The following is a 12793-nucleotide window of genomic DNA, read 5'->3' as shown; positions in this document are numbered from 1 at the left end:
CCCCCCACGATGACGCCATGGTGATCTCCCTCACTATGGCAAACTATGATGTAAGGCGTGTTCTTGTGGATAGTGGAAGCTCAGCTGATATCTTGTTTTACGAGGCCTTCCAAAAGATGGGCTTGTCCAGACAATTGTTGCACAAAATATCCACCCCCCTCATAGGATTCACCGGTGACGCTGTCCCGGCGGAAGGTGTCGTTGAGCTGCCTGTGACTGCGGGCGTCGCACCCGCAGAAGCCACGGTGCGACTCGGGTTCTTGGTCGTCCGTGTTCCTTCGGCCTACAACGCTATCCTCGGACGACCCGGACTGAACGCCCTTCGCGCGGTGGTCTCTACGTACCACTTGCTCATGCGGTTCCCCACGGTGGTCGGGATCGGGGAGGTCCGAGGCGACCAACCGACCGCACGGCAATGTTTCCTAGCGACCCTCAAAGGGAAGAAGCCCGCAGAAGCCCTAAGCGTCGAGTCCCTTGATGCCAGAGACGAGGTGGCCTTGCGGCAGGGGGAGCCGGCCGAGGGTGTGGTCGAAGTTCCCCTCGAGGAAGGCCGCCGGGACCGGGTGGTCCGGGTCGGCGCCAATCTCGACCCGGGAGCTCGGGCCCGGTTGGTGGAATTCCTCCGAGCCAATGCCGATGTATTTGCCTGGTCGGCGGCCGATGTACCTGGGATCGACCCGGAGGTCATTTCTCACGCCCTCAACGTCGACCCAACCCACCGGCCAGTGAAGCAGAAGAAGAGACACTGTGCCCCGGATCGGATCCGGGTGGTCGACCAGGAGGCAGACAAACTCTTGGAGGCAGGATTCATAAGGGAGGTGAGTTACCCCGAGTGGCTGGCAAATGTTGTACTTGTCCGGAAGGCGAGCGGAAAGTGGAGGATGTGCATCGACTATACCGACCTGAACAAGGCGTGCCCTAAGGATAGCTTCCCGCTTCCGCGGATAGACCAACTGGTCGACGCGACTTCCGGATATCAGCTGCTGTCTTTCATGGACGCCTTCTCCGGTTACAACCAGATAATGATGGCCCCACAGGACGAGGAGAAAACTGTCTTTATAACGGACCGGGGGCTGTACTGCTACAAGGTAATGCCCTTCGGTCTGAAGAACGCTGGCGCCACTTACCAGCGCCTCGTCAACAAAATCTTCAAAGAGCAAATCGGCCGGAACATGGAGGTGTACGTGGACGATATGCCGGTGAAGAGCCGCCAGGCAGACCAGCACATCGTGGATCTGGAGGAGACTTTCACCACCTTACGGAAGTTTCGCATGAAGCTGAACCCAGCGAAGTGCGCCTTTGGCGCTTCGGCCGGGAGGTTCCTTGGTTTCATTGTCAACCAGCGGGGTATCGAAGCCAACCCGGACAAAATCAAGGCCATCCAAGGTATGTCCCCTCCGACCAAAGTAAAGAAAGTTCAGGAGCTCGCTGGAAGGGTCGCCGCGCTCGGACGATTTGTGGCAAAATCGGCCGAACGCTGCCAACCATTCTTCAAGGTGTTAAAACGCCCAAAAGACTTTCTCTGGACTGCCGAATGTCAAGCAGCATTCGACCAGCTCAAGGAATACCTGGCGTCTCCTCCCCTACTGTCCAAGCCGCAAGAAGGGGAGATGCTCTACCTCTATCTGGCGGTCTCCCCAACCGCGGTCAGTGCGGTGCTGGTTCGGGAAGAGGCAAAGCTCCAGAAGCCTGTGCACTACATCAGCCGGGTCCTACGGGACGCCGAGACGCGGTATACGAAGGCTGAAAAGATCGCCTTCGCGCTGCTGACCGCGACCAGGAGGCTCCGCCCCTATTTCCAGGCCCATTCTGTCACCCTCTTAACTGATCAACCGTTACGACAGATCCTCAGCAACCCCGAGAATGCGGGACGGCTGGTGAAGTGGGCAGTAGAACTCGGAGAATTCGACATCCGCTACCAGCCTCGACCCGCCATCAAGGCCCAGGTGCTCGCGGACTTCCTCGCTGAGTGCACGGTGCAGGAGGCGGAACCTAGACCGCCGGAAACGCCCAGCCTCGACCTCCCGACCTGGACGCTTCACATCGATGGGTCGTCGAACCCCGAGGGTGGAGGGGCCGGGCTGGTCCTTACCAGTCCTGATGGAGTGATAACCGAGTATGCCTTGAGGTTTGGATTTCCAGTTACCAACAACGAGGCGGAATACGAGGCCCTAGTCGCAGGACTCAAACTCACTGGGGAGCTCGGCATCCGGCGTTTGAAGGTCTTCACCGACTCCCAGCTGGTGGTCGGGCAGGTCCGTGGGGAGTTCGAGGCCCGGAGCCCGACCATGCAGAACTACGTCCGGAAGGTGCAAGCACTCATTTCCGACCTCGGCAGTGTCGACATCCAGCAGGTCCCCAGAAGCGAAAATGCCAGGGCCGACAGGTTGTCCCGCTTGGTGGGCGCAGAGGCGCACAACTTGTCGAGGGCAGTCTACCTGGAGACCCTGGATGCCCCGAGCATCGGCGAGGCTGGAGCGGTGATGGCGATTGATCCGGAGCCGTCTTGGATGGACCCGCTCGTCGCCTACCTCGCCGAAGGGATCCTCCCTGAAGACGAAGATCAAGCTCGGCGACTTGTCAGGAAGTCCGCCCACTACGTACTCTATGAAGGGAGGCTGTATCGGACCTCGTTTACCGCCCCCCTCTTAAGGTGCCTCCGCCCCTCGGAGGCGGCCTACGTCCTCGGCGAAGTCCATGAGGGCGTCTGCGGATCGCACTCGGGGGCTAGGTCCTTGGCGCACAAGATCATGAGGCAAGGCTATTATTGGCCTACCTTGTTGGAGGACTCAAAGGATCACGTACGGAAATGCGACGCCTGCCAGCGCCACGCCAACGTCCAGAGAGTCCCTTCTGTCCCCTTGGCACCAATCACCGCACCCTGGCCCTTCGCACAGTGGGGAATGGATATCCTCGGACCATTCTCCGTCGCTTCCGCCCAGCGGAAATTCTTGATTGTTGCAATCGACTACTTCACCAAGTGGGTGGAGGCAGAGCCGCTGGCCACTATCACGGAGGCGCAAGTCCGGAAGTTCGTGAAGAAAAACATCATTGTCCGATTTGGGGTACCCCGGGTCCTCATCTCGGATAATGGTCGATAGTTCGACAACAAGCATTTCCGTGACTTCTGCGAGGAATTCGGGATCGAGCATCGGTTCACATCTGTGTTGCATCCCCAAACCAACGGTGAGGCCGAGGTGACAAACCGGACAATCCTCCAAGGAATTAAGGCGCGAATCGGTCGGACGGGGCAAGCTTGGGTCGAAGAACTCGAAAACGTCCTTTGGGCGTATCGGACCACGCATCGGACCCCTACCGGGGAGACGCCTTTCAGCCTAACCTATGGCACGGAAGCGGTTGTCCCCGTGGAGCTCGGACTCCCCTCGCCTCGGGTGGCTACGCACCGACCCGAGGCCAATTCGGAGCAACTCCGAGGAAACTTGGACCTCTTGGAAGAAGCGAGGGAAATGGCGCAGGTTCGGATGGCGATGTATCAGCGGAGGGTGGCCCGATATTATAACTCCAAGGTCCGACCAAAACTTTTCAGAATCGGAGATCTGGTGCTAAGGCGAGCCAAAGCATCTCAACCCGCGGAAGGTGGGAAGCTGGCGCCAAATTGGGAAGGCCCGTATAGGGTTCGCTGGGTAAACCGACCTGGCTCCTACCAGTTGGAGGCCCTAGATGGTCGAGAAATTCTAAGGAGCTGGAATTCCGCTAACCTACGGGTGTATTACCAGTAGAAAGACAAAGCCAGAAAGACAGTTCAAAAAATGTATAGTCCTTTTCATTTCAATAATTTCTGGTCGCAATGGCGTGTTCGTGTGATTACAAAGAATTCCCAGAGGGGGATTGGGGAGTAAAGAAAGTAAGGAAGAGGTGGGGACTCCGTAGAGTTGAAGATCCGGGATCCCGAACCCTCCACCCAAAGCAGTTGCAATCCCACCGGGCGTGGGTGCTTCTCCCCGGAGGCGCCATCGACGCCTCACGCAAAAGACGAAGAGCCGGCGCGGACGAAGAAGAAGTGGACGAAGGAGGAGTTCACACTGCTCCTAGAGGAACGCCACCTCCAAAGGATATTCCGGCCCTCCCCAAGAGAAGGGGAGGGAAGGAATACAAGGGAGAAGAGCGCGAGGAGGCGCGATCCCGGATGAAGCGTCTGGCGCAGAGCTCAATCGGGAGGTGGGACGGAAAAGAGGGGGGATGTGATCCCGGATGAAACGCCTAGAGCGGAGTTCCACCGGGGAGAATCTCCCCGTTGATCCCAGATGAAACGGCTAGTTGGCGGAAGTCGCGAGGGGCGCACCTCCCGTTCTTCCGGCAGGGGCTTCCCAGCCACGCACCGGAGAGGAGGTCCACGATCCATGGCAACCTGAACAGCTCCGGCTTGGCAGGCTCCACCGCACCTGCACTTATATTTATAGCCAAACTGTGGCCCACCGGTCGTTCCGATGCGGGTGGCTCCAATAAATGCGGGCGCATCGAATCTGGAGCCGTTCCGGCTCTCGAGGCGTATCCTCCCACGACCTCCTAAGCGTCGTTCTCCTTAATTACATTCTTTATGCAGGACACTCCGGGCGGCGTGTATCCCACGGCACACGTATCTCCGCACGCGCCCAGGCCGCATCCGCCTCGAAGAACGCGCGTATCGCGGCCGCTTAACTGGCACTCCTCGCAAGCAGCAACTGGCCGATCCGATTTTCCAGGTAACGCCTCAATTAGCATTTAATAGCCTTCTGGTGTTCCCCAGGCGACGCGTCGAGAGGAGGAGAAATACGATCGCAGCTGGCCACGGAGAAACCCCGTCGAGCGGCAAGTGATAGGCGCGCGACCAACGAGCGGAATTCCCCGAGGCTCAGTCCTCGGATGCCAGGCTAACCCGATGATCATCCCGGGAGCAGACTAGCCTGAAGCCCCGACCGGTCGCCTCGGCTTGCGCCAGCCTTGGCCGACCAACGAGCGGAATTCCCCGAGGCTCGGCCCTCGGATGCCAGGCTAACCCGATGATCATCCCGGGAGCAGACTAGCCTGAAGCCCCGACCGGTCGCCTCGGCTTGCGCCAGCCTTGGCCGACCAACGAGCGGAATTCCCCGAGGCTCGGCCCTCGGATGCCAGGCTAACCCGATGATCATCCCGGGAGCAGACTAGCCTGAAGCCCCGACCGGTCACCTCGGCTTGCGCCAGCCTTGGCCGACCAACGAGCGAAATTCCCCGAGGCTCGGCCCTCGGATGCCAGGCTAACCCGATGATCATCCCGGGAGCAGACTAGCCTGAAGCCCCGACCGGTCACCTCGGCTTGCGCCAGCCTTGGCCGACCAACGAGCGGAATTCCCCGAGGCTCGGCCCTCGGATGCCAGGCTAACCCGATGATCATCCCGGGAGCAGACTAGCCTGAAGCCCCGACCGGTCGCCTCGGCATGCGCCAGCCTTGGCCGACCAACGAGCGGAATTCCCCGAGGCTCGGCCCTCGGATGCCAGGCTAACCCGATGATCATCCCGGGAGCAGACTAGCCTGAAGCCCCGACCGGTCGCCTCGGCTTGCGCCAGCCTTGGCCGACCAACGAGCGGAATTTCCCGAGGCTCGGCCCTCGAATGCCAGGCTAACCCGATGATCATCCCGGGAGCAGACTAGCCTGAAGCCCCGACCGGTCGCCTCGGCTTGCGCCAGCCTTGGCCGACCAACGAGCGGAATTCCCCGAGGCTCGGCCCTCGGATGCCAGGCTAACTCGATGATCATCCCGGGAGCAGACTAGCCTGAAGCCCCGACCGGTCACCTCGGCTTGCGCCAGCCTTGGCCGACCAACGAGCGGAATTCTCCGAGGCTCCGTCCTCGGATGCCAGGCTAACCCGATGATCATTCCGGGAGCAGACTAGCCTGAAGCCCCGACCGGTCGCCTCGGCTTGCGCCAGCCTTGGCCGACCAATGAGCAGAAGAATTTCCTGAGGCCTAACCCTCGGATGCCTGGCCTAGCGCCGGAAGAATTTCCTGAGGCCTAACCCTCGGATGCCTGGCCTAGCGCCGGAAGAATTTCCTGAGGCCTAACCCTCGGATGTCTGGCCTAGCGCTGGAAGAATTTCCTGAGGCCTAACCCTCGGATGCCTGGCCTAGCGCCCGAAGGATTTCCTGAGGCCTAACCCTCGGATGCCTGGCCTAGTGCCGGAGGAACTTCAAGAGTCAGGAGTCGGCGAGACGCTACCAAGAGTTAAAAAGAGGAAGGACGAAAGTGAAATGAGGAAACACTTTGTTTGCATTAACTTTCGTTGCATCAGGGCCGAGACCCATACAACATGGCAAAACGCCAACATACAAAGAAAAGAACAAAGAAAAAGTACAGAGGGTCAGCTTGGAGGAACCCCTGGATCGGGAACAGCGAGCACGTCCGCGAAGGGTAGGGAGACGGTTGGAGAACCGGCAGGCAATGGCATCGGAGGGGAGTCGAGGAGGGAGACCCCACTCAGGTCAATTCCGGGGTATTTAGTGGACACCCTTGCCAGGCCTTCATCGAAGCCTAAGGCAAAGGAGTCGGACCCCGCATCCGACATGTCACGGATGAACTCGGCGGACTGACGATAGGCCTGTACCGCCTGACGCCCGATTTCTGCGCTCTTCTCGGCCAGCGCCGCCTCCGCTCGCTCCGTAATCTGAGCTTTCGCTTCCATGACCTTCGCCACAATCCGCTCGTCCGCCTCGGAGGAGACCCTCAGCAGATCGGCCCGAGCCTCCATGTGCTTCGCCTCGGCAGCGATGCGAGCAGCCTCAGCCTCCTCCAGGCGCGAATGAAGCTCCTGGTTGCTCGCACGAGTCCCCTCCAAGGCCGACTCCAATTCAGCCATCTTGGCTTCAAGAGATCGGGTTCGGTTGCGGGCGTTGTCGGCCGACTGCTGGGCCTTCTCCCACCTCTCCCGGAAGTCGGCAGCCTTCCGGGACTGCTTTTCGCCTCGCTCCTCCGCCTTCCTGATCTCGCTTTCGAGACCCGAGGCAACCTTGAGTTGCTCCTGAGCCTCCAACAGTTGCCTCTCGAGGGCGGCGAAGCCGAGTGCCCGCTCTTCGGCCACCTGGAGCCTCGTCTCGAGGTCCCTGGTCGTTCTCCCCGCCGCAGCCTGGCCTCCCTCCTCTACAGCTTTCAGTCGGCTCTCGGCCTTCGCCAGGAGCCTCGCCTGTTCCTCGTGGCTCTCCTCCAGACGGATCATGTACTGGGCGAGCTAAGAGACAGGAAAAATGAGAGCGTCAGACGGGGATCAATAGAGCCTATAAATGACGAAAGCGACCAAAAGAACACTCACCGACATGAGGCAGACGCAGCTGGCAGCTCCGACTTCAGGGATCCTCATCTGCCGGACCTGCCAACGGTCACCCTCCAGCAGCACCGTCTCGATGAGGTTTCGGGCGCCGGCGAAAGTAAAGGCCGACCCCGACTTCGCCCCGGAGCCGGACGGTGGTTCTGCGGCCTTACCCTTACCCATTGCTTGAGGGAGAGTCATGCCGACCGTGCTCGGGGCGGGGGCCGCGCCAGAAATCGACAGGGTCCCGCTCGGCCGAGGCCTCGGCGCGCCCCTCCTCGTATCATCCGAGGCCGACCGAGTCAAAGGCCGGGCTGGGGACCGACCGCGTCCGACCCGGCCGTCTCGGGCGCGCCCGGATGACACCTCCGGAAAAGCGGTAGTCTCATCACCGGAGGGCTGATACGGCGTCAACTGTCAGTCCGAGCCCGCGGCGTCCCCCTGATCGGTGGGCCCGGACCCGTCTGTCGGCGTCGGAGTCGCCTGCTGGCGGGGCTTCTTCGCCGGTGGGACCTCGCTCGGAGGAGTCCGTTTCTTCCTCCGGACCGCTTCCAGTAGGAACGCCCTACTAACAGCCATTGCCCTGTCCGACTGCATGACGTCGTCGATTTCTGCAAAAAGAACGAGATGGTTAGAAACTGAGAAACTGATGGAAAGAAGAAACGAAAGAGGAGAAAAGAGCTAAAAAAGAAGAAGTGATGGCGGGCTCACGGTCGGCGGGGACCGAGCTCAGACCGACGTTCACCAAGGCATCCTCGGAAATAAGGCGAGCCACCGGGGGGAGCCGGCCCTCGGCAACCAACCCCCTCAAAACGGCGACGCCATCGGACTCCTCCCTTGACAACCTCGATAGGCCGATCGGGGACTTTATCGGCGTCTCCCAGGTTGTCCCGATTCCCCAAGAGGGATCTACGTCGATGAAAAAGAAACGCTCCTTCCAGCCATGAATGGAGGAAGGAGCCTCCTTGACGAGGCCGCACCCTGCCGCGCCGCAAAGCACCACCACCCTCTGTCCCGGGGGTGGCCGTTCAGGCCGTAGCATTCCCAAAAGACATTCAGGGTGGCGGGAACCTCGTGCATGCGGCAGAGAACCTGGAAGGCCGTCAGGGTACGCCATGAGTTCGGCACCAGTTGCGTCGGCGCCACTCTTAAACCTCGAAGCACCTGCACGACTAAGTCCGAGGGGGGAAAGCGGAACCCAGCCCGAAGGATGTCCTCATTAATGGCGACCTTCCCTGGAGGAGGATGGGACATCCTCTCCTCAGGCCCCGGGAGCGTAACGTTGCAGGCTTCGGAAAGGTGGTACCGGGCCACGAACCTATCTAGGTCTTCGGGGACCAGCTCCGACTGAATGCGGTCCACTCTTACTTCGTCCATCCCTAACGGCCAGAGAATCTACGGTCAGGACGGAGTCAAGAGGGGAGAAGGGACCGGAACGACTGGGGTACACTAATACGAAAGGAGAAAGTACGGAGAGCCCTAAATTGAAGAGTGGGGCAACTCACCGGAAGGAAAGGAAGAACGGCTCCGATAGCGTCAAAGGAGGAGCGAACGAACAGTCCGACGGCAACGGCAACAGCACAAGGGAGAAACTCGAGGATGCCTGTGAAGAGAAAGGCGGACGGGGGAGGGCCCCCGGTTAAATAGGCAGAAAGGCGGGTGACGCCTCGGTGACGCCAGAGGACGCCTGGCTACCGAAGGATCGTTCTCGCCCCAAAGGCGAATCGACGCCATTAAGGAAGGATGTCCGCCGAAATCCGCAGACCGCCAGATCAGCGACAACCGCCATACGCCATAAAAAAAGGGGCGGGGAGCTCGGAGCGCGCGCGCCTTTCCGAGGGATGGCGGCAATCTCGAAGCATCACTCCCTTCACCCGTTCCCCTCCTGGTTCCAGGCTCGGAAGTGGGGGGCTACTGTTACGGGGGAACTTAGCCACCATGCCCCACGTGACCGGCACGCGCGCCCAGAAAGACTACGGCTGCCCCTTGATCCAGCAATCCGACCTCGGGTCGGATATCTTCGGCTCCGCAGTCCGACCCCGAGTCGGCTGCCCCTTGATCCAGCAATCCGACCTCGGGTCGGATATCTTCGGCTCCGCAGTCCGACCCCGAGTCGGTTGCCCCTTGATCCAGCAATCCGACCCCGAGTCGGTTGCCCCTTGATCCAGCAATCCGACCTCGGGTCGGCAATCTCTTGACAACAACAGACTGTTCTCCTGAGGCACGCCGCGGCCCCCTGCTCCACTACTCCCTGCAACGGCCGAATCCGGCGCTGCCCCACGATCCCCTGTAACAACCGTACGAAGCGGAGCTCCACTACGCCCTGCCATGGCCGTACCCGGCGCTGCCCCACGACGTCCTGTAACGGCCATGTCAGTGGCAACCCCATCGTGCCACACGATGACCAATCCCCAGAAAAACCCCCCAGCCTGATATATATGGGACGGGGGGGGAAGGGGGAGGGTGAGCAAGATTCTCCATAGCATCATCTTACCTGCTACCTCTCCTTCTCCTTCGATTCCCTCTAACTTGATCGTCGGAGGGCCCCCACTACCCCAGGGGTGGTGCGAGGCTTGCTTGCATGTTTCCCGGCGGAAGGTGGAGCGCAACCAAAGCAATTCAAAGGAAACCCCGTTCACACCGCTGTGCCAATCGTTCTCGGTTTGGACCCCCAGCAACACATACATACATGCATATATATATATATATATATATATATGTGTGTGTGTGCGCGCGCGCGCATGTATATATATAGATGTATATATATAGATGTATGTATATAGATATATGTATATAGTTATATAGATATGTGTATATATATACATACGTATATGCATACACACACACCCACTTATATATATATAGACATACATACATACATATATACATGTACATGTATGCATATATGTATATGTATATATATGCATACATGTATATATATGTATACATATATATACATATATGTACATCGGAGAGAGAGAGGGAGAGAGTATTAATTAGGGGGCTGAGAGGGTAAGTTAATGTGGGATTGTAAAAAAACATAAAATATCTTTAAAAGTTATAAAAACTAAAGATATTTTTTGTCTACGAAAAAATGAGTAGATTGATAACCTACCATAACATAGAGTAGATTATTAATCCCCATATATATATATATATATATATAGACACACACACATAAGTTTCACCTTAAGTATGTATAACAATTTTAACAATTTTTTCCCTATCCTTGGTCAAAGGTTAAACTTGTTTAAGTTCTACTTTGCTCCTCTATTTTTTCCTATAAGTACATTTTTCTTTGCAAAATATAACTAAAAAGTTTTGTTTATTAATTAATCTGGTAATACCACTGCTGCTAGCTGAGTTATATTTGCACTTTATGATATTGATTTAATATACTCTGGATGAATTGCAAACCACAATCATTTTGTCCATTCCGTCGATACCAGCAATATTTTTGCACCAAACAAATCTTCCAATCTCCATCTTCTTCCACCCTTGATTTTAATATAGTCCCTATCAATGTATCTTTGTTGGCAAAATCCTATACCGATCTCGGACTTTTGGCAGCCCCCTCTCTTCCTCTATTATGAAAGAATAAAGTTGGATTTTAGGTTGCATAAACTTTTCTTTTGAACTCTAAAATTAAAAATAAATTTGTTTAATGCATAGTAGAGAAAACTTCTCACTGGATTTCTATTATCTATGGAATTTGTTGGGTCATTTGATATATTATTTTCTAACCCCATATAATGGGGCAATAGTATGCTTGGTCTTTATCCTTTCTGTACTCTCACTTATTTTTCTTGAAAAGATAAAAGAGACTTGTTGAGCGATCCATTAAGATCGGTGCAAATTTAAACCACAATTTTTTCAATAATTATTTAACTAATCCTCCCAAGTTATTTAAAAGATTCCAACCTAAAGCAGAACCTAAGATGATGTGTTTAATTGAATCAAACTGACCTATCAAGTCTAATTAATCCAAGCTAGACTTGGCCTATTAAATATGAACACAATTGAACTTGTTTATGTAAAATTTTTATTTTATTTGAGGGACTTGTGGTTATTATTTTAGACTTCTAATATAAACCATGGACCTATGAAACTTGTGGTTAAGGAGTTTCTTTTATCATAGAGAAACTTGTTTCCAATCCTTTTCTAAAATCCTGAGCTATTTTAAGTTCTTGATTGACCTAATGATTTAAATTCCCCCTTTTTATCGAAATGGGATGGAAAAAGGGTGAGCCAAAGACTAGGTTGGATAATTGAGAGCATGCCACTTCTTGTCATCGAAATGAAGAGGAGAAGGTGCTAGTTTCGAATGTTTTGAACTTCAAAAATTTTGACTACTGGAATGCTACCTATGCTACTAAAATTTAAAGGATGGCAAAAGAGAAATCGAAATGCTAAAGTTAAAAAATAAAAACTAGTAGATTTGTTTTTAAATAATGTGAAAGAACAGTCCTTTCATGCTCTTTATAATTCTTATTTACACCCCTATCACCATATTTTGTTACTAACTAACTAGAGATGATTAGCTTCTCCTTTTCACATATCCGAGTTGGTATCACCATTTTTTTCACTTCTTTGTCAGTTACGGGCTTTGGATTCACATTCTGAATCTTCTGTCGATTTTCTTTATATCGTTAGTTAACCATTCATGTTCTATTTGCAGCATGATGATGCATGAATTAGTTTTTAGGTTTTTATAGCTTAATCAACCTTTTATGGTTTAGGTTTTGGGGAGTAGTCCATTCAGCCTATATTATTAGCAAATATCTCTCAAGTCAATACTCCCTTTTTCAGTCCTTTTTGTCCTATTCTTGCCTATTCAAGTATCCATTGGCTTGCTTTTCTTAATATTACCCATCAGTTAGCTTTGCTAGTATTACCTATCAGCCGTTCCTAGCATACCATGAGACTTACCTAAAGGTCAAGATGCGGTACAAACAACACTTTACATTCTATTACTTGGATTTGCATAATGGAAGATCAAATTCAATAAATAAGCAAGAAAATTTCACTAGCCTTTATGGTCACAATTCAGCCACCATGGCTTTGGTATTCATTACTAATTTTGCTGGAATTCTCGAGCTAAAAATTTAATGAGATTTTATATGGATTTTCATAGTATAAGAAACTGTTAAGGGGTAAATTTATCAATACTACAATATTAAAATTCTGAGATAAATAAAAACAATGCAAACATAATTTGTATATAACCACTTACAATGATTCGAATGTCAATTGAACTTGATAACCGAGTCTTGTGTTTAACACAATTTCCTTAAGACAAATTCGTCTCCCTCTCGGTGCTTAAGGTTTGTATAAACGTTTGTCTCCCAGGATAAAACGGTATGAAACCTCTTGAAGATGAAGCACTACAATCTTCAAGCCTTGTTTGAAACTCAATGCTTAGTGCTCAATTAGGGAATGGGCTGGAAGGAATAAAGAAACAAGTGCAGAGAGAGAGAGCAAATCTGAAAATCTGTTTGCAACTTCAAAAAAAAAG

The 12793-nt window shown here is 53.9% G+C and overlaps 1 long non-coding RNA gene across 1 annotated transcript; it reads right to left on the bottom strand.

Moving 5' to 3' along the window:
• Positions 1 to 8882: 8882 nt before the first annotated feature.
• Positions 8883 to 9640, bottom strand: LOC149750915 (uncharacterized). Its single transcript, XR_016399017.1, has 2 exons — positions 9456 to 9640; positions 8883 to 9257 (listed from the first exon to the last, which is right to left on the bottom strand). It is a non-coding gene; the product is annotated as an uncharacterized LOC149750915 (long non-coding RNA).
• Between the last annotated feature and the right edge of the window lie 3153 nt (positions 9641 to 12793).

Source organism: Phoenix dactylifera, chromosome 18 (assembly GCF_051530095.1).
Source record: "Phoenix dactylifera cultivar Ajwa chromosome 18, Ajwa_hap1_PhDact_Kaust_v1.1, whole genome shotgun sequence".
Lineage (NCBI taxonomy): Eukaryota > Viridiplantae > Streptophyta > Magnoliopsida > Arecales > Arecaceae > Phoenix > Phoenix dactylifera.
The sequence above is the reverse complement of the archived record's forward strand: the minus strand, read 5'-3'. Positions and strand labels throughout refer to the sequence as shown.